This window comes from Mobula hypostoma, chromosome 8 (assembly GCF_963921235.1).
Source record: "Mobula hypostoma chromosome 8, sMobHyp1.1, whole genome shotgun sequence".
Lineage (NCBI taxonomy): Eukaryota > Metazoa > Chordata > Chondrichthyes > Myliobatiformes > Myliobatidae > Mobula > Mobula hypostoma.
Window position 1 is genome coordinate 38,387,651 of NC_086104.1, and position 26,802 is coordinate 38,414,452.

At 42.8% G+C, this 26,802-nt stretch overlaps 1 long non-coding RNA gene across 1 annotated transcript in view; it reads right to left on the reverse strand.

Annotated features, from left to right (window-relative positions):
* Positions 1-11,170: 11,170 nt before the first annotated feature.
* Positions 11,171-26,802, reverse strand: part of LOC134350480 (uncharacterized) — a 59,736-nt gene continuing 44,104 nt past the window's right edge. Inside the window, exon 3 of the long non-coding RNA XR_010018907.1 lies at positions 11,171-11,213. This is a non-coding gene — a long non-coding RNA (uncharacterized LOC134350480). The remainder of the gene's footprint in view (positions 11,214-26,802) is intronic.

Below are 26,802 nucleotides of genomic sequence, written 5' to 3' on the forward strand. Positions count from 1 at the left end.
ATAGAAGTAAGCATTTAGAATGAAAGTGAATCCTCAGACACAAAACCCGGAACAGCTGGAGCAGTCCCACAGCCTCCACCTCAGTTCAGCACATTGTGGAGCCCGCAGACGTGAAGCCTGGAGCAGTCCCACAGCCTCCGCCTCAGTTCTATGAAGAGCAGATTAAACATCGCGGAGCAGTGAATAGAACCGAGCTGCCCTTCACCTCTGGTCCTGACACCCTGCCTTTTCAATCCATCTGGCCTGGCGTTTAAATCATCCAAACTTTGCTCTGAGACCCAGGCTCTGTTGCACTGATACACTCTGGGCTCGGACCCGCTGCCACATTTCAGCCCGTACCCAAACTTTCCAAAGCAGCCCAGCGCTTAGATTGATCAAACTTCGCTCTCAGTTTAGATGGAAGGGTCCTGAATCTGCAGACATCCCACCCTGCAAAAACTGTTTTCAAGGAGGTAGCACCACCACCCCCGCCCCCCAATCGACCTCCAAGGGTGTATGCATACAGGACATTTGATTATGAAAGAACACAACAATTTATTTGATCACATATTGAAACTATTTACATACAAACATATATATATATATATTCCTTGTTGAGTATTTTGTTGGCAGTCTCAATGCTAATGCAAATAGCTTTTCTATTTCTTTACAAACTTTCCTTGTACTGTGATGTGGCTTGCTTGGCAGATTTGAGCATTTTGCCGAAAGTCTCAACCTCATAGCAGTCTGTGTCAATGAATTTGTTAATTTTGCATCAGATTCACAAGTGTTTTGTGAGACAGCTAACTTTTGAATTCTGTTTTGATGTGACACACCATGCTGAATGCCCTTTCTACATCACAATTAGAATTCGGCAGCACCAGAAACAGCTTCATCAGCTAGCAGAGCTCTTTGAATCTCAACTGCCCTGTGCTCACAGATTTTACTTTGGACAGCTTCCCCCAGAACTCATCAACTGGCAAACTTTTGTAGTTTGGCACCAGTCCTTCAAAGTTAGTTGAGACATAATCCAGGATTTCCAAGTGGAGCTGATAGGTCTACTTAGCACAAAGAGAGACTAATCAGGATGCTCTCTCTGCCACTCTCTCGCTACATCTATTGCTCCCTCTCTCTGTCTCTCTTCCTCTCCCCCTCTCACTCGCTCACTCTCAAAAAAATTGATTTCCCAGATGTTGTATATAATTTGCGGGCATCAGGGATCCGCTATCAGTATGCGGGAGACTCCTGGAACTTCCGGGAGAGGTGGGATGTCTAAATCTGCCTCTCCTCCACTCCAACTTTTCTCCACTCTGCTCCTCCGAATTCATCTCAAATAAGTCTTGACCTCAACCTGACTTCTCTCAAACATGCCCCGACCTCGCCCTGCCTTCACCTTGCACTCGCATGCTTCGAGTATCGACTTGGCCTTGCCATTGCTCACCTCTTCATTGTTTGCGGTGATCGTTTAGCATAATTTTTAACAGAGGAAGTGTTACTAATAAAGTATTTAGTTGTATTTCTTGTTATGTTAACCACCAGTAAGTTGTCGCTCGTCTTCAGCAGTGCCCTTTAAACCAGAAGAATATAACATGCAAATGGAAGAATATAATGAGCAATGTATTGTAGAAAAATGCAAGGTCAACCATTTTAATAATTTTTAAATGAGGGATTGATACAGTAGGTTTTGAAATACTAAGGAATCCTTGGTATTTTTGTACATGGATGAGTTGAGGTGAATATGCAGACAATTAGGAAGATGAACACTGTGATCTTATTGAATGGTGGAGCAGGCATGGATAGTCAAACATGGTGAAACATGGTACTGTTGGCACATAGCTTGTCAGGTTTGTTTGCAAAGTAATATGGATGGATGTTGAGTGGAGATCAGAGCAACTTCCAGGCCACAAATATGGAAAGGAACACTGAGAGATGTTGGATAGCAAACAACAGAAAACAACCAAACTTTACCGGCTAGATACAGACCTTTGTTCTGGAGATATGAAATCATTGTGGTTGTAGGGTACTATAATTGGTAGAAACGTACATAATTCATAGCCTCCAACATTGAGTTGGGGTTCAGTTTAAGAGGCTGATCTGACGTGATGGCGTAATTACATAAAGTACCTTTGCCACGTTTTGTGTTCCATGCTTGGAGTACACAATAAATGAGTTGTTATAGTTTGTCTTAAGCATAAAACACCTCCACCATTTTTATTTGAGAAAACCTACATTGGTGACTCCGATGCTTCAGGGCGATTCCAGAGTTATTGAACGTGTTGACCAACATGGTTGCTTTGAAACAGTCGGAATTTTTGGCAGCAAAATGCTGTTGCTAGGGTTGTACAAACCGAGGCCCAATCCGTGCATGAGAAATCTCTGCCGACAACACCAAATACTTCTATGTGGTACTGTAGCTTGGAAACTCCAGGACTGTGAGAGTGGAGGGTCTACTAGAACACCCACCTGAACACAATAAATACTGACCACTAAAAGCTCACCCTTTACAGACTTCTGGACTATCAAAGTTTGAGTGCACCAAAAGTTACTCTCCTTGCCCAGCCTCGGTGACGCTAAGCCGTTAGAGCTAATGGACCACATTCTGTCTCTGCTGGGAAATCACCATCCTTATTTTATTTTTAAAGACCTCTCCATGCAGCAAATGCCTGATCATAGCTCTCGTTTATGTACCCGTGAAGGATTATAGGAAGCTTGCGAAAACAGCTGATCGTCTATACTCAGCCAGATAGAGGTGCATTATTCCTCCTCCTTTCTCTACCTCAATAAGCCCAGTCAGCAAGGCCTCCAACATAAGGACACCCATGGCTGCAAAACAGATGAGGCCGGACCTGTATTTTTACCACGCTTGCTTTGGATTAGGAAGTGCCGACCACCTTGCAGCTTCGACAGTGACAGCGCATCAGGACATCAGAGGTCTGTGAACACTGTGGGTTCCAGCTGTGATGATTGTCTACTGTGCATTACGGACACTCTTTTAGGGCAAAGCTTCCTGTGTGACAAGGGTGCTCAAGTGAGTGTGCTGCCAGCATCGCCTATCAATGAGAAGGCAAAGAGCAACAAAAGCTCGCCAGAGACCGCCAACAGCAGCAGAATTCAGACTTATGGGAGATGATAGGTAACATTCTGCTTCAATGGCCGACGCTACACGAGGACTTCGTCCTAGCTAAAGTGGCTATACCTTGCTCAGTGCAGATTTCCTGTGTGCAAAAGTCTATTAGCCTATCTTCAGAAATGCCAGCTTTTGGATGTCAAGGACTTTGGCAAGCACATGCACCACCGCAGATGAGTTTACTTGACTACTGGGCAAATTCCCAAACCTCACCAAGCCCACATTCTCCACTACAGTCACAAAACATGGGGTCAAGGACCACATTTCTGCAACTGGCCTGCCAGTCCATGCCTGTTCTCATAGACTGGACCCAAAAAAACTGACAACTACGAAGGCTGAGTTTGCCAACATGGAAAGATTTGGCAATATACACTGGTCGGATAGCCCTGGGGCTTCACCCTTCCATATGGTCCCTGATGGTGGTTGCCACCCACGTGGCAATTACTGACGCCTTATCAAGGCCACCAGCCCCGATCATTACCCAGTCCCACACATCGAAGACTTTTCAGCACGTTTAGCCAGAAAGTTAATATTTTCCAAAGTTGATCTAGTCAGGTGCCTGTGTGCTTAGAAGACATTCCCAAAACAGCAGTGATAACCTTGTTTCTGCATATGCTGTTTGGGCTGAAAAATAGAGCACAGACATTCCAACGGCTGATGGCCTCAGTAGTAAAGGACTTAGATTTTCTTTTTGTTTACCTGGGTGACACACTTGCTGCCAGTACATCTAAATCCGAACACGTATCTCATCTCCGCACACCTTTTGAGTGCTTAAGTTAACATGGGTTGATTATTAACCCTGCTAGATGCCAGTTTGGGTTGTCAACCATTGACTTTCTTGGCCATCACATCTCCACAGAAAACTCCTCCCCCCATCAAAAGTAGCTGCTATTATGCATTTCCCACCACCCTGCACTACTAAAAATCTACAGGAGTTTTCAGGCATGGTGAATTTCTATCACTGCTTCAGTCTGCGAGCTATTGAACTTATGTTTCCCTATCTAGTGTGCTTAAAGGCAATATCTTTAATCATGTGCTTGACTGGTCAATGGACATGACCGGGGTACTTGATGATACCAAACAAGCTCTTTCCAACATGACCCTACTGGCACATCTGCTCCCCAATTCACCTATAGCCATTACTACTGATGTTTTAGACTACGCTGTGGGTGCTGTGCAAGGACAGTTGGTCACAGGTGTGTGGCAGCTTTGTCCCCCCAAAAGGAAGTACAGCACATTCGACTGTGATCTTCTCGGTCTTTATCTGGCTGTCCAGGAGCTGACTGTGCCAGCATGGCAGGCGACCAAGCTCCTGACCCAGACGTCAGTCATGGACCTGTGGTTTGCTGACATAAAGTTCAGGAAGCTGGAGTTTCTCTCCTGTGCAATGTCTCAACCAGTCGCCCTTGCCCCATAGTGTCAGCAAACTGGAGGCGGACTGTTTTTGACTCCATAGATGGTCTCTCACATCTGGGCCGGAAGGCCTCACAGTAATTGGTTGCACTAAAGTTTGTATGACATGGCCTTAAAAAGGACGTGCATAATTGCACTGCAGCCTGGGTGGAGTGCCAGCGGCCAAAAATTAACTGTCAGAGCAGCTTTTGAGGTCCCTGAGGGACAGTTTGACCATGTCAATGTGGATCTTGTTGGTCTTCTTCCCACCCCACCACCCACCTCCCATGGTTCCATGCAGCTTCTTACCATAGTGGACTGTACCACCAGGTGGCCAGAGGTTGTCCCTCTAGCATCGATGATGGCCGCAGGTGTGGCTCAGGTGTTCATCAGCACCTGGTTTGCCCCGTTTGGCACCCCATCTGACATTTCCTCTGACCGCGGTGGCCCAGAACCTCGGTGTTGGGTTACATCACAACACTGCGTATCACCCGCTGTCCAATGGCCTATGCAAGCGGTTTCACTGCTCCTTAAAGGCTTCCCGGATGGATGAGTGTTGGCATGATCGTCTCCCATGGGTCCTGCTGGGGCTCAGAACGGTTCCAAATAAGGACCTGAAGTTGTCCGCGGCTGAATTGATATACAGGCAGCTGTTATGAGTGCAAGGTGATTTTTTTCACGACACCACGACCACCTGGTTGACCTCTCAACAGCATTCCACCCTCCTCAGTGCATTCAATTCCTTTGCACCTATTTCTACCTCCCTTCACGGCGTACAGCACTCTTGGGTTCCTGTTGACCAACATTCTGCCTCGTTTGTTTTAGTTCACTACGATGTACGCCAACATCCCCTTCAGCCCCCTTACAATGGCCCATTCCGCATTTTGGAATGGAGAGAAAAGATTCTTATTGTAGATAAGAGGGGTAAACCTGAATGTATTTCAGTAGATCACTGTAAACTTCCCCACCAAGATTTGGAGGATATCACGACCATGCCCGCTGCCACAACATGACCATGAGCATGTCAATATACCTCAGGATGAGCCAGAGGCTTCTACTGTTCCTCCACCCATGGAACATAGGACCCAAGCCGGGCGGCTTATCCAGTGCCAGTCTGGACAGGCTCACAATGCTGGTTTTGATGAATTTTGGGGTTCCTGTGTAGGGTAATGTAATTGGTGGAAACGTACATAATTCACAGCCACCTACATTGAGTTGGGGTTCACTTTAAGAGGCTGGTCTGACGTGATGACATAATTATGTAAAGTACCTTTAACATGCTTCATGGTCAGTGTTAGGAATACAGTAAATGTGTTTATTTGCGAAATCCTACATGGTAATAGTGGTCGTGGGGAGAGGGTAATTACTGAGCAATCCTAATAGGGGAGGAGCCAGCATCCAGGGAGCTGTCTGCTTTTGGGTGAAAGCGAATGGATGGTAGCTGGAGAGTGGAAGGAGGATTGGAAGGGAAAGGAAGAGCCTAAGAGGGAAAGAGGTGAAGGAAGGGGAGGGAATGGAGAGGGAAACAACCATAAGGACTGTATGAGACTGAAGGACTAAGAATACAAGAATGGAAGGATTCAGGGTGGGGGGCAAAGAAAGAAGCTGCACACAAAGTCATGTGTGTTTTTGTCATGCAGTATGTGTGTGAGAGGTCAGAGAGTGTCAAGCAGTAAAAAGTGTCCTCTAGTTGTCTTGGATCCCCTTGTCAGTGGACCAAGACCTTGAGCTGTCAAAGATCTAATGGTAACAGGTGGGCAAAAATACTCCCATGTTAGAAAACCACATAGAGGCAACGAGTCACAGCATCAGCGTTGTAGTGTACAGAAATAGTCTCTTTGATCCACCACATCCTTGACGACCTTTTTGCTCAACTAACCTAAATTACATCTATATCTGATTATACTTTGCCTACTGAAGTGCGTAAATGTCCTTCAAACGTCAGATTGTATCTGACTGCCCCACCTCGTCTAGCAGCAAATTCCGCATAGCAGGCACTTTCTGTGTGAAATATTTTATATTCACAGAACATATGTAAACAGTGTAGCATAGGAACAGGGGAACAGGCCTTCAGCCCATGAAGTCTGTGCTGGTCATGATGTCAATTTAAACTAATCCCACTGCTTGCACATGATCTGTATCCCTGCATTCCCTGCCTGTTAATGTGTCTGTCTAGATGTCACTTTGATATTACCATCATCTAGAATCATAGAATCATTGAGCCAAAGAGCACTACAATACAGAAAAGGTGTTGAACTGTAATTCTGCCTAGACCCATTATATCTGCCTATAATAGACACAATACTTCAAATGTCGCCTAACCACTCCCCCCACCCGTTGCACAGGACTTCCATACTACTGTACTTAACACCTCAATTGCTAAAGGCAGATATTTCATACACCTTTTTAACCATCCTATTGACTTCTGTTGACACTTTCAGGGAGCTATGAACTTGCACCCCAGGTACATCGATGTCCCTAATATTCCTGCCATGTACTGTGTGCTTTCCTCTAATATTTAATGTCCCTCAGTGTAATGCCTTACACTTGTCTGCATTAAACTCCATTAAGCTCCATCTTCCACTTCTCTGCCCATCTTTCCAACTAATCTAAGTCCTGCTGTATCCTTCAACAAACTTTTTCATACAAATAATAGTATCATAAATAACCGAGGTTCCATCACTGGTCACTAACCTCCAATCAGAAGAACACCTGGCCACTACAACCTCTGCCTTCTACCGCCCAGCCAGTTTTTCATCTAACCAATCACATCTTGGATCCCATATGTCTTAATCTTCAGGATCAACCAGAATGCTTTACTAAAGTTCACATAGACAACATGCATTACCCTACCCTCATCAATCATCTTCACCTCCTCCTCAGAAAGCTCAGGTTTGTAGTATATGACTTTCCCACATAAAGCTTGTTTATTGCTAGTAAGTCTATGCTTTTCCAACTGCAAGTATATTATATTTCTAAGTATCTTCTCCAATAATTTTCTAACCACTGATGTAAGGATTCAAATCTCCTTTAAAAATCCTTTCCTCAACTCAAACCTATGCCCTTTTGTTTTTGATATTCCTACCACAGAAAAAAAACAATTCCGACTTTGTACCCTATCAATGCCTCTTATAATTTTTTATTAAAAGGAGGACCACTCAGCCTCCTTCAGGCAAGGGAAAACGAACCCATCTTATCCAATCTCTCCTCAGAGCTAATGTCATTCAATCCTGGCAACATCCTGGTGAATCACCTCTACATCCTCTCTGGCACAATCACATTCTTCTAATAGTGTGCCAACAAGAATCGCCTCCAAGTGCAGTCAAGTCAGCAATCTGTACACCCCAACTGTAATATTCTATGGCCCTACCTGTGTAGGCAAACATTCTATATACCTTCTTCAATACGTTTCAGGCCAAGACCCTTTGGCAGGACTGGAAAAAAAAAGCTGAAGGGTAGATTTAAAATGTTGGGTGTTGGCAATGCAAAGGTCCAGAGCAGGCAGAAGACCAAGGCGGGGTGTCTAGGAAGAGGAGGAGGGTTGAAAGGGATGGGAGTAGGGGTCATTGGTGTGGGGTTGATAATAAAAAGGTCCAGAGCAGCTGCTCAGCATTTCTTCTCCTGTCCTGCCAAAGAGTCTCGGTCTGAAATGTCGACTGTACTCTTTTCCATAGATGCTGCCTGGCCTGCTGAGTTCCTCCAGCATTTCGTGTGTGTTGCTTTTTTGGCTCCTATTTGGCCCTCCTAATTTCCATTCCCCAGAGACTCTTTGGACCTAGTTTCTACACTTTGGTTCACCCCACCCCAAGCCTCCCCTTTTTTGATCCCTCTGTCTCTATCTCAGGACATAAATTATCCACCGACATCCTCTACAAAGCCATTGACTCCCACAATTACTCCAACTACCTCTTCACACTCTGTCACTTTCTCTTAGTTCCTCCATCTTTACAACATCTGTTCCCGTGATGAGAACTTCCACTCCAGGATATCTGACATGTCCTCCTTTTTCAGAAAATGGGGCTCACTCCCATTGTTATGAAGCAGCCCTCACCCACATCTCTTCTATTCCCCATACCTCTTCCTTCACCCCACCCACTCCCTTGACTACAGGCATAGGGTTTCACTTGTCCTCACCTACCACCCCATGAGGCTATGCATTCAACATACCATTCTCCACAGCTTTTGTCTTCTCCTAGTGGATCCCAACACAAGGAGCATCTTCCCTTCCCCTTCGCTTTCTGAAGATCTGCTTGTCCCTCCCCACCGTGCCCCCTCCAGACACTTAACCCTGCAACCCTGTTAAGCATTATACCTGCCTCTGACCTCATGCCTCACCACCATTCAGGGCTCTAAACAGTCCTTCCAGGTGAGGCAGTTCTTTCCATGTGAATCCATTGGTATCACTTATTGCACCCAGTACACCTGCGTAGCTTCCTCTATATCCGTGAGGCCCAATGTAGATTGGTAGGCCACTTCATCGAGCACCTTTTACACCATCTTCTGTAACAGTCAGAATCTGCCAGTAGCCAGCAATTTTAATTCCACTTCCCATTCCTACATTGATATGTCTGACCTTCTCTGTTGCCAAGTTGAGGCTACCTGCAGGTTAGATGAGCAGCATCTCATATTGCACCTTGCTCATCTCCAATCTAACAGCGTCACTATTGATTTCTCTAAGTTCCAATAACCACTTCTCTCTCTCCTTTTTTCCCCTATCCCACCGGCCCCATCTCTTTACCCTCCTTCACCCTCTCAATCTTCCCATCATCTACACATTCCTTCCTCCAATTCCCTCCTCACCTACTTCCCTTTATTCATGGTCCACTGTCCTTTTCTAACAGATTCCACATGTTCAGCCACTTCACCTTTCAGCTACTTACATCATTCCCACTCTCTCCCTCCCTCATCTGCCTACCAACCCCTCCTCACCATGATCCACCTATCACCTATGAGCTCATGCTCCGAGCCCCAGCTTTTTATAGTGATTAACCCCCATTTTCCTTTCTAGTCCTGAAGAAGGGTCTTGACCTGAAACGTCAACTGTCCATTTCACTCCATAAATGTTGCATGACCTGTTCAGTTCCTCCAGCATTTTGTGTGTCGCTTCGAAACCTGGAATATATTTCCTATACCTCTTGTAATCCAAAGTTCCCAAAGTTCACCATTACTTTTCACCCTTACACGAACATGCTGGATCTGAATTTTTACTAACTCTCTTTTCAAAGAATCCCACTTGTCAGTTGTTTTATTTGCACTTACCTCCACCAATCTAGATTATAAGATTAGCTTTATTTGTCACACATGCATTGAAACAACGAAGCATACGTTGAAATCTGTGTCGAAGACCACAATGTAAGGATTGTGCTGGGGGCTGCCTGCAAGTGTTACCACAGTTCTGGCAGTAACATAGCATATCCACAACTTACTAACTCTAAAGCTTAAGTCTTTGGAGTGTGGAAGGAAACCAGAGCACCCAGAAGAAACACTCGTGGTCAGAGGAGAACATACAAACTCCTTGCAGACGGTGGTAGGAATCAAACCCTATACAGTATGCTGATTGCTGGCACTATAAAGTAGTTGTGCTACCATGCCAGCCACATGTGCTTTAGCAATGTTCCCTTTTAAATAATTGAAATCTGCACTTACCTCAGTCCAAGAGAGGACCAACCTTATCCTTTTCCATATATGCATTGAAACTTAAGAGAATTATGGTCACTGTTCCCAAAGTGTCCCCTCCATGACACCACCACCACCTGCCCAATTTCATCTCCTAAGGTAAGGTCAAGCACTGTTCTCTACATATTGTCTCGAGAAAGTTCTTAACAAATTTCACTTAACGTGAACTCCTTGTACTAAAGGCAATCCCAGTCAAAGTTAGTAAAGTTAAAATTTTCCACAACTTTAACCCAATTGCTTTGGCATTGTTTTACAGTTAATTCAGAACTGGAGGGCAGCATGTCATCCCTGACCACTGGGGCTGCCTAAGATTTAGATGGGTCCCTGCCTTCACTCTCCAACCATCCTCAGATATTTAGAATTTCTGTCAATTTTGTCCACACGTTACAGAGGAGCATTCAAGAATTATTTGCAAAACATTAGCAACACATACAAAATGCTGAAGGGTCTTGGCCTGAAACGTCGACTGTACTCTTTTCTATAGACGCTGCCTAGCCTGCTGAGTTCCTCAACCATCTTGTGTGTGTTGCCCGGATTTCCAGCATCTGCAGATTTTCTCATGCTTGTATTTGCAAAATATTATCTGTTTACCTCGTAAATCCTGTTTCACATCCTGTTGTGATAAATGTACCTTACTAAGTCTGTCTGTTGACTCTTTCATTGAAAATTGAATGGCCATTATTCATTTCGGCTATAAAATGTGTGTAATAACCCTTCAACACGTGCTATGGAGCATTCAAAAATGATGCAGAGAGAAAACATTCTCAGCATAATTTTAAAGCAACGAAAAGAGATTTATTTTTAAGAACCAAGGTGGTGTACAGTTTGATTCTTTTAAGTTAGATCAGATTAAATGTTATCATGTTTCATAGTTCACAAAGTTGAGTTCCAAGGTTATTTCTGAATTATGTGATGACCCTCCAGTTCAAACAAGCTGATTAGCACGGTATATGTGGGAGCATCTTACCTTTGTTTCCTTGCTTGCCCGGAGTCCCCAGTAAATTCTGTGGAGTCATCCTGTGCGCTGTTGGTCACTGGTCTGTTTACAATTACACAAAATATGAAGTCATCTTCAGAATGTTTTATGCAACATTAAAATATTATGGGATTAAACATAAGTTTAGGAGAAGTTTGAAATGTATAACATTAAATAATAACTTTAGGAACCATAAATAAATCTTACATGGACTCAGTTCAAATTAAAATTTAGGTGAAAACTTTCACACAGTAAAGCTCAGGATTAGGATTAATTTATGTGGTGATTATTATGCATGAAATATAAAGATGAAAAGGCACTTATCATTCATATCCATCCATTTGTTGAAATTTAACTCTATATTCGAGTTTTGTTTGCATGCAAAACAATCCTAGCAATTAAAAAAAAAGCTTCCAAATATTCTGAATGTGGGATGTGAAGTATATTATTACATCATACATCGGGGTGCTCTCTTCAGTTACTTGATGAGATAATCCTAGGCTTTGGCCAGGAGCAGATGGTGCCCAACCTTCCTAAAATGTTTCAACCCTTAACTACTACACTCTCCAGCTGGTGGGTCAGCAGTTCCATATCCAGCAAGAGGCCCTTCTTGCTTCCTCCCCCATCCTGCGAGCTGCTTGGTTCTTGCTCGTTTCAAGGCCCAGCACAGACAGCAACCTCCATGCTAATCTTGCATGGAACCCTCTAGAGTTGATCTCCACAGTTGATCTCCATTGTCCCTGTGCTCTTGGACTAAGGACTGGTACATCAGGGCCTTCCTCTCGTGAGCCTCCTCGCATCCTTCCTCCCGTGGTACTGTGAGCTCCACCAGGATGATTTTCTTGTCTTTAGTGGACCACCGTACGAAGTCTGGTCAAAGTGTGGTTCGCACCACCTCCAGGAACTGCAGCTTCCTCCCCACATCAACCCTCATCTCCCATGATTGGATTGGATTTAGGCCTCCTTGATATGGCTGGCATGGCCCTCTCCTTGATGAAAATGACTGCCCTGTTTGCTTCTCTGCCAGTGGGTCTCTTTGAACATTTCTCTCGCTCCACTGTGTCAGCAAGGAACAGCAGGACCTTGTCGTGGCGCCACCTGTACCATCCTTGTGTTGAAGCTGTTTTGCAGCCTGACAGTATGTGTGCCACTGAACCCTGCTGACTACCAAGCTTGCATTTAGGGTCCTCTCTCAGCCCCCATGTGCGCAGTTGTGATGGGTTAGGGACAGTGTCATACACAGACCACAGGAGGAAAGAAATGCGGAAAGGCTCCAGTCTCCAAAGCTCTGCCCAAGTGATCTTGTGCTTAGGAAGATCCCATTGCATCCAGGCGCCCTGTGACCCCAACTCCACTGCCTTCGATAAGCACCTTTCATCCTTGTGGTTCCATCCCTCTGCCAGGACCATGTCACGCCTATCCCTTGTGCTTGCACTTCCCCCTCGCTGGAACAGTGCAGAGCCGAGGCATTGCCGCCCCAGGCGTGGGTTGCCGATGATGTCTCTCAATTGCAACGAGCTCACTGCCTGGTCTATGGCTGAGTTGGCAGCCCACTTTTGGCCCATCCTTGTTGTGATTTCTGCTTGGTTTATTAGCTTGTCATCGAAGCCCCTCAGAGTTAACACAACTCAACACTTTGCCACCTTGAACTTCTCTATTACCAATGAAAATGGGAGCTGCAGCTGGCCTGATCTTATGCAGAGTCCCACTGAAGAAAAACTTGGGAGTGATCCCCAACCACCTCCGTACGTGCCCTGTTGACTTTCCTCTCAATGCCTTCTACAGGGGTCATGGGGAACTCGTGCACCGTGAAAAGCCAGAGCAGCCTTCTTGTTCAGCCATGTCTTAAATTTACCAGCTTTCCAGCTTTCAGGTGTTCTGAATGTGGGACATGGAGCACATTGTAAAGAGTGTGTCACATTTATATTTGGGGTTTGGTCACAAATGAGCACCATGCAGACAAATTTCCACAAGTTGTTAATTAGCTTGAATTTTAAAAAGAAACAAAAACCTATTGTAGTAAGTAGTGGATTTGTTGCCTTTCTGTTCTTTCCTGCCTGAAATAAATTGTTTCTGTGTATCTTATCATTTTGACACTCAATGCATTTGCAACCAATTTTACAAACATACACTTGTCAATGGTTGGTAACTTATTTTGCCACTCAATGATCGGTTTATGGCATGAACTTATAATATAATAAAACAGGTTATTCTTTGTCTCTCAATCTCACTTGACAACATAAACATGAGAATTATTCAGCAGGTCAATTTACTATTTTCTTTCATGGAGTATGTAAATTCTAAATATTAAATTGTAAAAGGACAGTATGGCCAAAATTGCAATAATAACCGTGTTTCAAGAGGTAGGCCTCTTAATATTTGCTTTTCTTTGGTGCTTTAATTTCATATGAAATTACTTCTGAAAGTAGAGATACAGTATGTTCCTCCCTTTAATTTTCCTTTGAAAAGAAGCAACAGACAAGAGGCCAACAGGGTCAACTATGACACTGAATGAAAGGATGATAGCGAGTCAATTCTGGTAATCTTTGAAAAGCTGAAGAGACATACATTGATTTCATACTCTTGCTAAATAAAGGTAGATGTTTACAACTGTACTGTCTGCCCTGAATTACATCTATATCAAAATCACTTAGCAAAGATGAACAGAGAGACTTAGATAGGGTGTAGATAGAGTGAATGTGGAGAGGATGCTTCCTATAGTCGTGGAGTCTAGGAGGAAAGGGTGTAGCCAAAGAATAGAAGAACGACCCTATGAACAGAGATGTAACAGAATTCCTTTAGCCAGAGGGTGATGTGTCTGTGCAATTCATTACCACAGAGAGCTGTGGAGGCCAAGTCAGAATCAGAATCAGGTTTATTATCACCGGCATGTGTCATGAAATTTGTTAACTCCGCAGCAGCAGTTCAATGCAATACATAATATAGAAGGAAAATCAATCAATCAATCAATTACAGTGTATGTATATTGAATAGATTAAAAATCATGCAAAACAGAAATAAAATATATTTTTCAAAGTGAGGTGGTGTTCATGGGTTCAATGTCCATTTAGGAATCGGATGGCAGAGGGGGAGAAGCTATTCCTGAATTGCTGAGTGTGTGTCTTCAGGCTTCTGTACCTCCTGCCTGATGGTAACAGTGAGAAAAGGGCATGCCCTGGGTGCTGGGTGTCCTTAATAATGGATGCTGCTTTTCCGAGACACAGCTCCTTGAAGGTACTTTGTAGGCTAGTACCCAAAATGGAGCCAACTAAATTTACAGCTCTCTACAGCTTCTTTCGGTCCTGTGCAGTAGCCCCCCACCCCCATACCAGACGGTGTTGCAGCCTGTCAGAATGCTCTCCACAATATATCTATAGAAGTTTTGAGTGTACTTATTGACATACCAAATCTCTTCAAACTCCTGATGAAGTATAGCTGCTGTCTTGCCTTCTTTATAGCTGCATTGATATGTTGGGACCGGGTTAGGTCCTCAGAGATCCTGACACCCAGGAACTTGAAATTACTCATTCTCTTCACTTCTGATCCCTCTATGAGGATTGGTATGTGTTCCTTCGTCTTACCCTTCCTGAAGTCCACAATCAGCTCTTTCATCTTACTGACATGGAGTGCAAGGTTGTTGTTGCGACACCACTCCACTAGTTGGCATATCTCACTCCTCTACGCCCTCTCGTCTCCATCTGCGATTCTACCAACAATGGTTGTATCATCAGCAAATTTATAGATGGTATTTTAGCTATGCCAAACCACACAGTCATGTGTATAGAGAGAGTAGAACAGCGGGCTAAGCACACACCCCTGAGGTGCTCCAGTGTTGCTCATCAGCGAGGAGGATATGCTATCAGCAATCTGCACCGATTGTGATCTTTCAGTTAGGAAGTCGAGGATCCAATTGCAGTGGGAACTACAAAGGCCCAGGTTCTGTAACTTATCAATCAGGATTGTGGGATTAATGGTGTTAAGTGCTGAGCTATAGTCAATGAACAGCATCCTGACATAGGTGTCCAGGTGGTCTGAGACCATGTGAAGAGCCATTGAGATTGCATCTGCCATTGACTTATTGTGGCGATAGGCAAATTGCAGTGGGTCCAGGTCCTTGCTAAGGCAGGAGTTCAGTCTCGTCATGACCAACCTTTCAAAGCATTTCATCACTGTAGATGTGAGTGCTGCTGGGTGATAGTCATTAAAGCTGCTCACATTATTCTTCTTAAGCCCCGGTATAATTGTTGCCTGTTTGAAGCAAGTGGGAACTTTCGCCCGTAGTAGTGAGAGGTTGAAAATGTCCTTGAATGCTCCGCCAGTTGGTTGGCACAGGTTTTCAGAGCCTTACCAGGTACTCCATCAGGGCCTTCTGCCTTGCGAGGGTTCACTCTCTTTAAAGACAGCTTAACATCGGCCTCTGAGACAGAGATCACAGGGTCACTAGGTGCAGGAGGGATCTTCACAGTTGCAGTTATATTCTCCTTTTCAAAGTGTGCATAGAAGGTGTTGAGCTCATCTGGTAGTGAAGCATCACTGCCATTCATGCTATTGGGTTTCGCTTTGTTGGAAGTAATGTCTTGCAAACCCTGCCTGAGTTGTCGTACATCCAATGTCGCCTCTAACTTCATTTGAAATTGCCTCTTCACCCTGGAAATAGCCTCTGCAAGTCATACCTGGTTTTCTGGTGCAGGTCTGGGTTGCCAGACTTGAATGCCACAGAGCTAGCCTTCAGCAGACAATGTACCTCCTGATTCATCTACAGCTTTTGGTTTGGGAATGTACAGCAAGTCTTTGTAGGCACACACTCATCCACACAGGTTTTAATGAAGTTGGTAACAACTGTAGCATACTCATCCAGGTTCGAAGATGAATCCCTAAATACAATCCAGTCCACCGATTCAAAGTAGTCCTGTAAATGCTCCCGTGCTTCCCTTGTCCATACCTACTTGGTCCCCACTACTGGTGCTGTAGTCTTCGGTCAACACCTCTACTCAGGGAGTAGAATTACAGCCAGGTGATTAGACTTCCCAAGGTGAGGGCATAGATTAGCACAGTAGGCATTCCTGATGGTGGTGTAACAATGGTCCAGTGTGTTGCTTCCTTTGGAATTGCAAATGATCTGTTGATAGTCATTGTTTAGTAATTTTTTTCAGACTGGCCTGAAACCCCCCCAAAATGATGGCAGACATCCCACCTCTCCTGAAAGTTCCGGGAGTCTCCCGCATAATGATAATGGCTCCCTGATGCCCGGAAATTATATACAATATCCCAGAAATTGATTTTTTTGACAGTGAGAGGGAGAGGGAGTGCGAGAGTGAGCATCCTGATTGGTCTCTCTTCGTGCTAAGTAGACCTATCAGTTTTCTCTGTGGGCAGGCTTTGCAGTCGACCTCAAAAATAATGACAGTGTTGCTCGCTGCACTGTTTGCAACAGTGATTTTTCTATTGCCCGTGGTGGGTTAAAATGTAAAAGGTGAGTTTAACAGGTGTCATTCGTTCATTAGCATGGCTAACGTTAATTATTCTAGCTGGCTGGCTGCTAAGGAGCTACTCTATTGATGTCCTATGTGATGAGGCCAAACTCCCTGTAGACTTGCTTAAAGTTGTAACAGAATAAACATGATAATATAATATAAGTACATATTCTAATGTCTCATTTTCTGCATATACCCAACTTGGTTTACAGATTAGACAAAATCACTAAACCAAGTATTACATACATCCTTGGAGGTCGACCGGGCGGGGGGGGGGGGTGGGGGGGAGTGGGGTGATGTGGGTTGCAGGGGTGCTACCTCCCTGAAATGGTGGTGCTACCTCCCTGAAATTAGTTTTTGCAGGGTGGGATGTCTGCGATGGTGAAGGCATTAGGGTGCGCAGTTTTGTGCATGTTGATCATAGAGTATATTTAAAGCAGAAGTTGATAGGTTCTTGATTAGTAAGGGTGTCAAGTATTACAGGGAGAGGGCAGGACAATGGGATTAAGAGGGATAATAGATCAGCCATGATGGAATGACAGAGCAGACTTGACAGACCGACTGGCTTAATTCTGCTGTGATGTTTTATAGAATTATAGTCTTAATGTTTTCCAAGTTGTTGAAGAACCTGATAACAGTGAGGAAAAGTTGTTGCTAAACCTTGAGTTGTGGGGAGCATTCCTTTGCATTTCTGATTTGACTCTTGTAGATGGCGGACAGGTTTTGGGAAGCTTGGAGGTGAGTTACTTGCCACAGGGTTCCCAGCCTGTGACTTGCTTTTGTAATCACTCTGTGCATATGGCTGCATTAGTTCAGTCTCTGGTCAATGGTATCCTCCAGGCTATTGACAGCTGTATTGAAAATAAATGAAAGGAGGTGATGGCTGGACTACTTGTTGGATATTTATGTGACACAAATTTTACTTGTGAACTATCAGCCCAGGCTTGAATATCATCTAGTCCTTGTGGCCTTTGGATGCATATTGCTTCATAACTGAGAAGTCACAAGTAGGGGTAGACATTGCACAATCACCCGCAAACAACCCGACTTCTGACCTTTTACGTTTAGGGAGGTCATTAATGAAATAGCTGAAGATGGTTCACCAAGGAACATTTACAGAGTGATTTTTAGGCTGTTTGGAAGTCAGGGGTTATGGAAATTGTACAGGAAAGTGGTTCTGAAGCAAGATCAGAGCATCCATCATTTTATTTAATGGGAGAGTTGGTCCACCCCATTTTATGTCCATCACCTCAATGATTGACAGTAGACTGATAGCATGATAATTGACTGATTGCCCTATTCTTTTGTAGACTAGCTATACTTGAGCAATTTTCCAAATTGTTAGCCGGATGCCAGCATTATAACATCACTGAAATTGCCCGCCTAGCTGCACAGCTTTTAACAACTTGTCTTCCCCTAAATCATTTGCTGTATCATTGTCCTCGTACATCCATAATAACAGGAGCTTAGAACGGAGAATACTTACCTGAAGTTGTCTCATGCGATTGGTATCTTCAAGAAAATATGAATTTAGATAGGATTAGACTTGGTGCCTGTCCATAGTGCCAGCTTAACACTCAAGCAACTTTGATTAAGCATACCGGTAGATCTGAAGATATAGAATTGCTCTGCTCGCTCATTCTCATTCAAAATCAAATTTGCTGATCCTTTGTCAGTGATCCAAGTCCTGACCATAAAACAACCATCCAGCTGGACACAGCAATACCAGCTCTTTGATGCTATTATTTTCAATGGGTCACTTCTCCAGGAAGCCTGCATATATATCTGGCCTCACGAAAATAGTTTCTCTGCACTTGGTTCAACAAAATCTATAAAAGAGAATTAATCCAAGATGAGAAAATCTGAAGATGCTAGAAATCCAAGGAACACACATAAAATGCTGGAGGAACTCAGCAGGTCAAGCAGCATAATAAACAATAATAATAGTACTAATACTTCATTGATCTGGAGTGGGAATTTCTTTTGTTACAGCAACATTTAACACCATACTTAGCAGTATGCAGACTGAACTAATAACAAAATACAGAATAATAATATAAGCAATGATAATGTCCCAATGTTCAATAATGTGGGATCTTGGGCCACATTCCGGACTATGGCGTCAGTTTGCATAGCTCAATCATTTGGTCTCTGGAATAAACACACCTTTTGCTCAATCTCAACTCCAAATGCAAGGTAGCCATCACAAATGGTCCTGGCACACGATAATCCAGAATGGCACGCAAGAAAACATAAAAATAACAAAAAAAAAGAAAAACGGCAAACACAGGAGCTACTGCAACAAGCTGCCACTAGCGTGGCGCCATCTATGGAAATGAATAAATCATTGATGTTTTAGGCTGAAACCCTTCCTCAGGGCAGCACCAACCCATTTGCTCATCTAATATTTGTAGTTTTCATTTTTTGCATTTTTGTATGATTAGAACATAAATTCAAAAGTTGATGAGTTACCCCTCATTATAGTTTTCCCAATATTATATTTCTTAGGTTATTCCTGTACTAAATAGCATATCTATTGCCTGTGGAATTTATCTTCAGGAACTACCTTTGTTTCTTATTTACTTTTGGATGTGTATATAAATCTTTTAATATTCCTAGTGGTATTTGTTTTTTTTAGTATCCACTGAGGATATTATGGTCCAGGAACATTTTGCCATTTCTTGTGAATACAAGAAGATATACTTTATGACGCTGAACAATAGTTGATTGACACCAGGGAGCAATGTTGTTTGTTTTATTAATAACAATGGAATTTATTTAGGAAGACTGCCTAAAACAATAAGGAAGTGGCTCTGCGCACCATGAGTTAAGGAACTGAAATATTGCTCTGTACAATGACTTCTCATGCAATTCCCAGTCATCTAGAAGGTACTAAGGGAATGGATATTATCTTTGACTGAGGGAGAAACAATGAGGAAGAGAAAAATGAAATACATGGCAGTTCATGTCACTTTTATTATTCTATGGATATTTCAAAACAACTTGGCTTTGAAATATCAAGAGACTAGTAATAATAACAAGGTGGTATTTGAGTATCACCTTCTCAAATAGGGAATAATATATCCTAGAGAACTGGGAAAATAATAAGTGGTTGTTCTCCAATTATTAGCTTACTGAGTGGGATCACTGCCCTCAAAGGAAGAAAGATATTAGCTCATTTCACTGACCGGAGCATGCCCCCAAACTATTTACAGCTATTGAAATACAATGTGCAGGCACTACTGCTGCCACTCCCTCAAACAGTAATAGAATAACCACTGGATAATCTGATATTGGGATATAGATTGGCTGGGCATTTGGGATAACTTTTCTGCTTTTTTCAAAATACTGATATGTAATTTTTGGCATTTGTGGCAGAACAGACAGGGCATGGGATTAACACCACACAACAATATTGGCATTCTAACAGTGCCCTGGAATTTAAAGATTTTGTTCACGTACCTCTCTGAGCTGGGAATGGAACTAACAACCTTGTGATTCAGAGTGAAGACCTAAGTGTTGACAACTATGGGCTATCACAAACTATCCAGAATCAGTCCGTGGAGCATTAGATAAATGTCTGAGTGTGTGGTAGATGACACTTCCCAGGGTCAAATTACACAGCTCAAGCTGGGATAAAACCTATTTGTATGCAGTTTGTAAAACTCAGACTCATGTCATTAAAAATACATTATATAAAAACAATTTTCAATTTAAGTAGTTTTCTTTATAGAGTTTGTCTTTTAAGTGAAGACTTCAAACCCAGAAAGAGATTCTAACAGGAGGAAAAATTAAGGATGAGATAATAAAACTGGACACATACCAAAGGAGGAGTCCAATATGAATTTGTTATGCCAAACCGTCCTCTTAATTCAGTCTGAGCAAAATTTGAATGACTTTGAAATCGGGTTAAAAATCAACGGAAAACTGATGTAAGGTATGCTGAGGTGGCTGTATTGATTACCAATATTGGAAAGGCAGAAGAAGGTAAATCAAACAAAATAGAACATGAACTGAAAATAAATTATAAGAAGACTAAGTCAGTTTCAATAAAAAAAGTAAGAGAATCACTTAAAAATTGATCTGAGAATGAACAATGTGAAAATGAAGCAGGTAGATAAAATTGTTTGCATGGGCAGCCTCGTAACATTAGATTGCTGAAGCAATAGAGAAGTTAAGTGGAATGTGGAATTGCAAAAAAGACACTTAACAACTTGAATAACTTTCCGCACAACTGCACATTGAAGATTGTGACAAGAAATCAAGTCTGTTTAAGTCTGTTGGCAAGTTAGTTTATTTTCTTGTTATTGTTTCAATTACTTTCAATAGTTAGTCAAAAATGGAATAGATAATGAAAGGGGATTGAATGTGCATGAGTAGGAACTTACAGAGTGAAAATGGTGACATTATGTAGAAGATTTCCTCTATATACTAAAGGCAATTAAATCAAAAAGTAGTCCTTTGCAATCATTTTTACAATCTTGGAAGACTTAGTATACTGGTCACAGTACTCTTGTTCTAAAGAGAATTGCTTGGAAAAGTGAATGAATGATTCACTTCACTTGAGCAGAAACTGGAAGATTTGAAGTTCACTGACACATCTCAGCAATAACAGAAATAAATCACAAAAGGGAAAAAGAGTTAATTTCATCTGCCTAAAACTGCTGAAGTATGTTTTGGCATGGATGGGACAAGTTCATTGTGCTTAAAGTGGTAGCAACTTGCCAACGTCCACATCAGGTTACATGTGACAATCCACCTTGAGTAAGGTAAGCAACTTAAATGCGTACTGAGGAATATTAGACTCACAATCAGAATCAGACTTAATATCACTGGCATATGTCATGAAATTTGTTAACTTAGCAGCAGCAGTACAATGCAATACATGATAAATATAGAAAAAGCTGAATTACAGTAAGTATATATGTATATTAAATAGTTAAATTAAAATGAGTAGTGCAAAAAAATTATAAAACATAGTGAGGTAGTGTTCTTGGGTTCAATGTCCATTTAGAAACAGGACGGCAGAGGGGAAGAAGCTGTTGCTGAATCACTGAATGTGTTCCTTCAGGCTTCAGTACCTCTTTCTTGATGGTAACTATGAGAAGAGGGCATGTCCATAAGAACATAAGACAATAAGACAAAGGAGCAGAATTAGGCCATCTGGCCCCTTGAGTATGCTCCGCCATTCAATCATGGCTGATCCATTTTTTCTCTCCTCTCCAAACCCAGTTCCCAGCCTTCTCCCCTTAACCTTTAATGCCGTGTCCCATCAAAAACCTATCAATCTCTGCCTTAAATACACCCAATGACCTGGCTTCCACAGCTGCATGTGGCAACAGATTCTACAATTTCACCACCCTATGGCTAAAGAAATTTCTCTGCAGCTCTGTTTTGAAAGGGCACCCCTCCATTCTGAGGCTTTGCCCTCTTGTCTTAGACTCTCCCACCATGGGAAACATCCTTTCCACATCTACACTGTCTAGGCCTTTCAACATTCAAAAAGTTTCAATGAGATCTCCTCTCATCCTTCTGAATTCCAGAGAGTGCAGATCCAGAGGCATCAAACGTTCCTCGTATGATAACCCTTTCATTCCTGGAATCATCCTTGTGAATCTCCTCTGGACCCTCTCCAATGCCAGCACATCTTTTCTAAGATGAGGGGTCCAAATCTGTTCACAATACTCAAGGTGAGGCCTCACCAGTGCCTTATAAACCCTCAACATCATATCCCTGTTCTTGTATTTTAGACCTTTTGAAATGAATGCTAACATGGCATTTGCCTTCTCACCACCAACTCAACCTGCAAGTTAACTTTCAGGGTGTTCTGCACAAGGACCCCCAAGTCCCTTTGCTTCTCAGATTTTTTGATTTTTTTCCCCATTTAGAAAATAGTCTACACATTTATTTTTCCTATAAAAGTGTGTACGGGGTCTTTCTTTTTTGTTAGATTTAAAATGGCTTCTTTTGTTATGTTATACTGAGGAATGCTGAGACAGTCTCTAACTAGACAGTTGCTTGGGTTATTAGAGATAGCAGGGTGCTATTAACCAATGGGTGGTCATGTATCGTTCTGTTTTTGGATACCATGCTGTATCATATGACTGGGGACGGGGTTTTTGACGGGGAGTCGGAGGAGAGACGGGGAGTCAGAGGAGAGATGGGGAGTCGGAGGAGAGACGGGGAGGACGGCAGACGTGAGGAGAGGCTCCGGTCGATCACTTCGGGTGGTTCCGAGCCGTGAGTCGACAGGATTCGGGTGGTCGTCCGGATTCGATTGAGCTCCAATGGTAGCGCGCAAAGAACTTGGACTTTGATAAGTCTTGGCGCCTTTTTTTCCATTACTTCCCTTTCTGTATCGAATTTATATTAATGTCATAGAATTAGTAATTTCTATAAAGTGTACTTGTTAAAATTTACTGGGTGTGCTGGCTGATGATTGATGTTTGGGCTTGATTCGGACGGCGACCGACCCTGTGGGGAGTGTTGAGGCGGGTGCGGGATGGGATTTCCCCTAGACATACACGAGCCAATATAACGGAACGTTACAAGTGCATGACCATGCATTTTCCAACATTGTATTTCATTTGCCACTCTCCTAATCTGTCTAAGACCTTCTGCATCCTACCTGTTTCCTCAACACTACCTGCCCCTCCATCGATCTTTGTATCATCTGCATCTATTCTATCATCTAAGCCATTTATATACAGCATAAAAAGCAGTCCCAACACCAACTCCTGCAGAACACCCCTAGAAAATAATCTTTTTATTCCCACTTGCTGCCTCCTACCAATCAGCCAATGCTCTCACCATGCCAGTAACTTTCCTGTAATACCATGGGCCCTTAAATTGGTAAGCAGCCTTATGTGTGGCACCTTGTCAAAGGCCTTCAGAAGTCCAGATATATAACATCTATTGCATCCCCCTTACCTATCCTACGTGTAATCTCCTCAAAGAATTCCAACAGGGTCATCAGGCAAGTTTTTTTTCCTGAAGGAAACCATGCTGACTTTGTTCTATCTTGTCCTGTATCACCAAGTACTGCATAACCTCATCTTTAACAATTGACTCCAACATCTTCCCAGCCACTGAAGTCAGGCTAACTGTTCTATAATTTCCTTTCTGCTCCCTTCCTCTTTTCTTAAAGAGTGGAGTGACATTTGCAATTTTCCAGTCCTCTTGCACCATACTAGAGTCCAATGATTTTTGAAAGCTCATTACTAATGCCTCCACAGTCTCTACTGCAACTTCTTTCCGAACCCTAGGGTGCAGCTCAGCTGGTCCAGGTGACTTAAGTACCCTTAGGCTTTTCAAGCTTCTGAGCACCTTGTAATAATAACTGCACTCACTTCTCTTCCCTCACACCCTTGAACATCTGGCACACTGCTGGTGTCTTCCACAGTGAAGACTGTTGCAAAATACTCATTTAGTTCATCTGCTCCCTCCTTGTCCCCAATTATTATTTCTCCAGCCTCAGTTGCTAGCAGCTCTATATCCACTCTCATCTCTCTTTTATTTTTTACATATTCAAAAAAGCTTTTACAATCTATTTTGATAGTGTTTGCTAGCTTGCTTTCATATTTCATCTTTCCCTCCTAATGATTGCTCTCTGTAGCATTTTAAAAGCTTCCCAGTCTTCTAGCTTCCTACTAATTTTTGCTTTGTTGTATGCCCTATCTTTTGCTTTTACATTAGCTTTGACCTCCCTTGTCTGCCATGGTTGTACTACTTTGCCTTTTGAGTATTTCTTCATGTTTGGAGTAAGAAGCCATGAATTCAGCATCTGATATTCCAGAATGTGTTGGGCTTCATAACTGTTTCAAAGTAAAGTAGTTATGTGAGATTCCTGTGTGCATAGTTTTGAGTATTGAGATCCTTCAGCAGTAATCATGCAGTATTTGCATATTTAGGGAGTGGTAGCTTTCTTTTCAAACAAAACATGGTTCATATATGATTCTATAAAACCGGATGTGCAGTTTAGTACTCCTTTGACCTCTGGGAAGCCCTACATTTGAGGAATTCCATATGTTTGTGCTGCTTGCTTCTCTTTATTCAAGGAAAAGGAAATAAATTCACCTTCCTTGCTGCATAACCTATTTTCTTGCAGCTACAAACCTGTAAATAATTAATTATCCTTTGCCGGAGGGTGTAGGTGGGTTGTGGAGTCTGTATATCCTCCTGCTCTTGACACCAAAGAACTTGCTTCATTTTGTCAGTGCAATGGCGGGGATCTAGAATTCAAGACACACATTTGTTTGTGGTTGCAGCCTGCCTGCAGCAAGTTACCATGTGTGACTGACCACTTCGTTTGAAAGTCTTAAAACAAAGACATCTTGTTCCTTCAGCAGCTGGAGATAGGAGTGTTGTTCCTGGTTTACTCTGCAGTAGCACTAGGATACATTCTTCCTTCAGCAGATAAAATTAGGAATGTTGTTTCTTGCTGAGTAGATCCTCCTGATAGAGCCCTTCTTCCATTTCTTCTCTGTCCTCAGGCAAGGCATCTTTGATTTAGGACCTCTTCCCCTGTTTCTGGTCATATTGGAAGACAAGGAGTGCATTACTAAGTTTTTTGGTTGTATTAGGATATTTCAGTTTCTCCTAAAGCACAACTATCACAAGCAATTTCAACATTTCAGCCGTAGACAGCCCAAAAAGCTTTGTAGTAATGTAATTGCTCCACAAGTAATTAAGGATCCCTTGAAACAGTATTAGTCTGAATGGTATGGTGATTTGCTCCACTGGTTACTATTGATATGGCAAAGTTGAAACTTAACTCCATTTTATTGCCACTCAGCAGTGTGCTTTATTTTTCCGGCTGTAAAATAAGATTTTGTATTTCCAGCTGAAGACCTATCATCAGAATTAACACCAATTCTAGTGCAATGAAAACATAACTCTGTTTCTCTTTCCACAGATGCTGCCTGACTTGTTGAATGTTTCCAGCTTTTTTGAATTATATTTCAAACTTCCAGCATAAGCCTGCAGTTGATTTTTAACTAAGTTTATATCATTGTTGTCATACTGATGAACTTATAACATATTCATTAGATCCTGGTGATTGTAGGGATGACTTACAGTGGACTGAAAAGCTTGAGCATGAAGATATTAAGAAAGAGGATGTGCTGTAGCTTTTGGAAAGAATCAAGTTGTGTAAGTCACTGGGACCGGATGAGATGTACCCCAGGCTACTGTGGGAGGTGAGGGAGGAGATTGCTGAGCCTCTGGCAATGATCTTTGCATCATCAATGAGGACGGGAGAGGTTCCAGAGGATTGGAGAGTTGCGGATGTTGTTCCCTTATTCAAGAAAGGGAGTAGAGATAGCCCAGGAAATTATAGACCAATGAGTCTTACTTCAGTGGTTGGTAAGTTGATGGAAAAGATCCACAGAGGTAGGATTTATGAACATTTGGGGAGGCATAATATGATTAGGGATAGTCAGCATGGCTTTGTGACAGGCAGGCTGTGCCTTACGAGCCTGATTGAATTTTTTGAGGATGTGACTAAACACATTGATGAAGGTAGAGCAGTAGATGTAGTGTATATGGATTTCAGCAAGGCATTTGATAAGGTATCCCTGCAAGACTTATTTAGAAAGTAAGGATGCATGGGATTCAAGGTGACATTCTTTTGTGGATCCAGAAGGCAAAGAGTGGTTGTAGTCGGGTCATATTCCGCATGGAGGTTGGTGACCAGTGGTGTGCCTCAGGGATCTGTTCTGGGACCCCTTCTCTTCATGACTTTTATAAATGACCTGGATGAGGAAGTGGAGGGATGGATTAGTAAATTTGCTGATGACACAAAGGTTGGGGGTGTTGTGGATAGTGTGGAGGACTGTCAGAGGTTACAGTGGGACATTGATAGGATGCAAAACTGGGCTGAGAAGTAGCAGATGGAGTTCAACCCAGATAAATGTGAGGTAGTTCATTTTGGTAGGTCAAATATGATGGCAGAATATAGTATTAATGGTAAGACTCTTGGCAGTGTGGAAGATCAGAGGGATCTTGGGGTCCAAGTCCATAGGACACTCAAAGCTGCTGTGCAGGTTGACTCTGTGGTTAAGCAAGCATATGGTGCATTGGCCTTCATCAATTATGGGATTGAGTTCAGGAGCTGAGAGGTAATGTTGCAGCTATATAGGACCCTGGTCAGATCCCACTTGGAGTACTGTGCTCAGCTC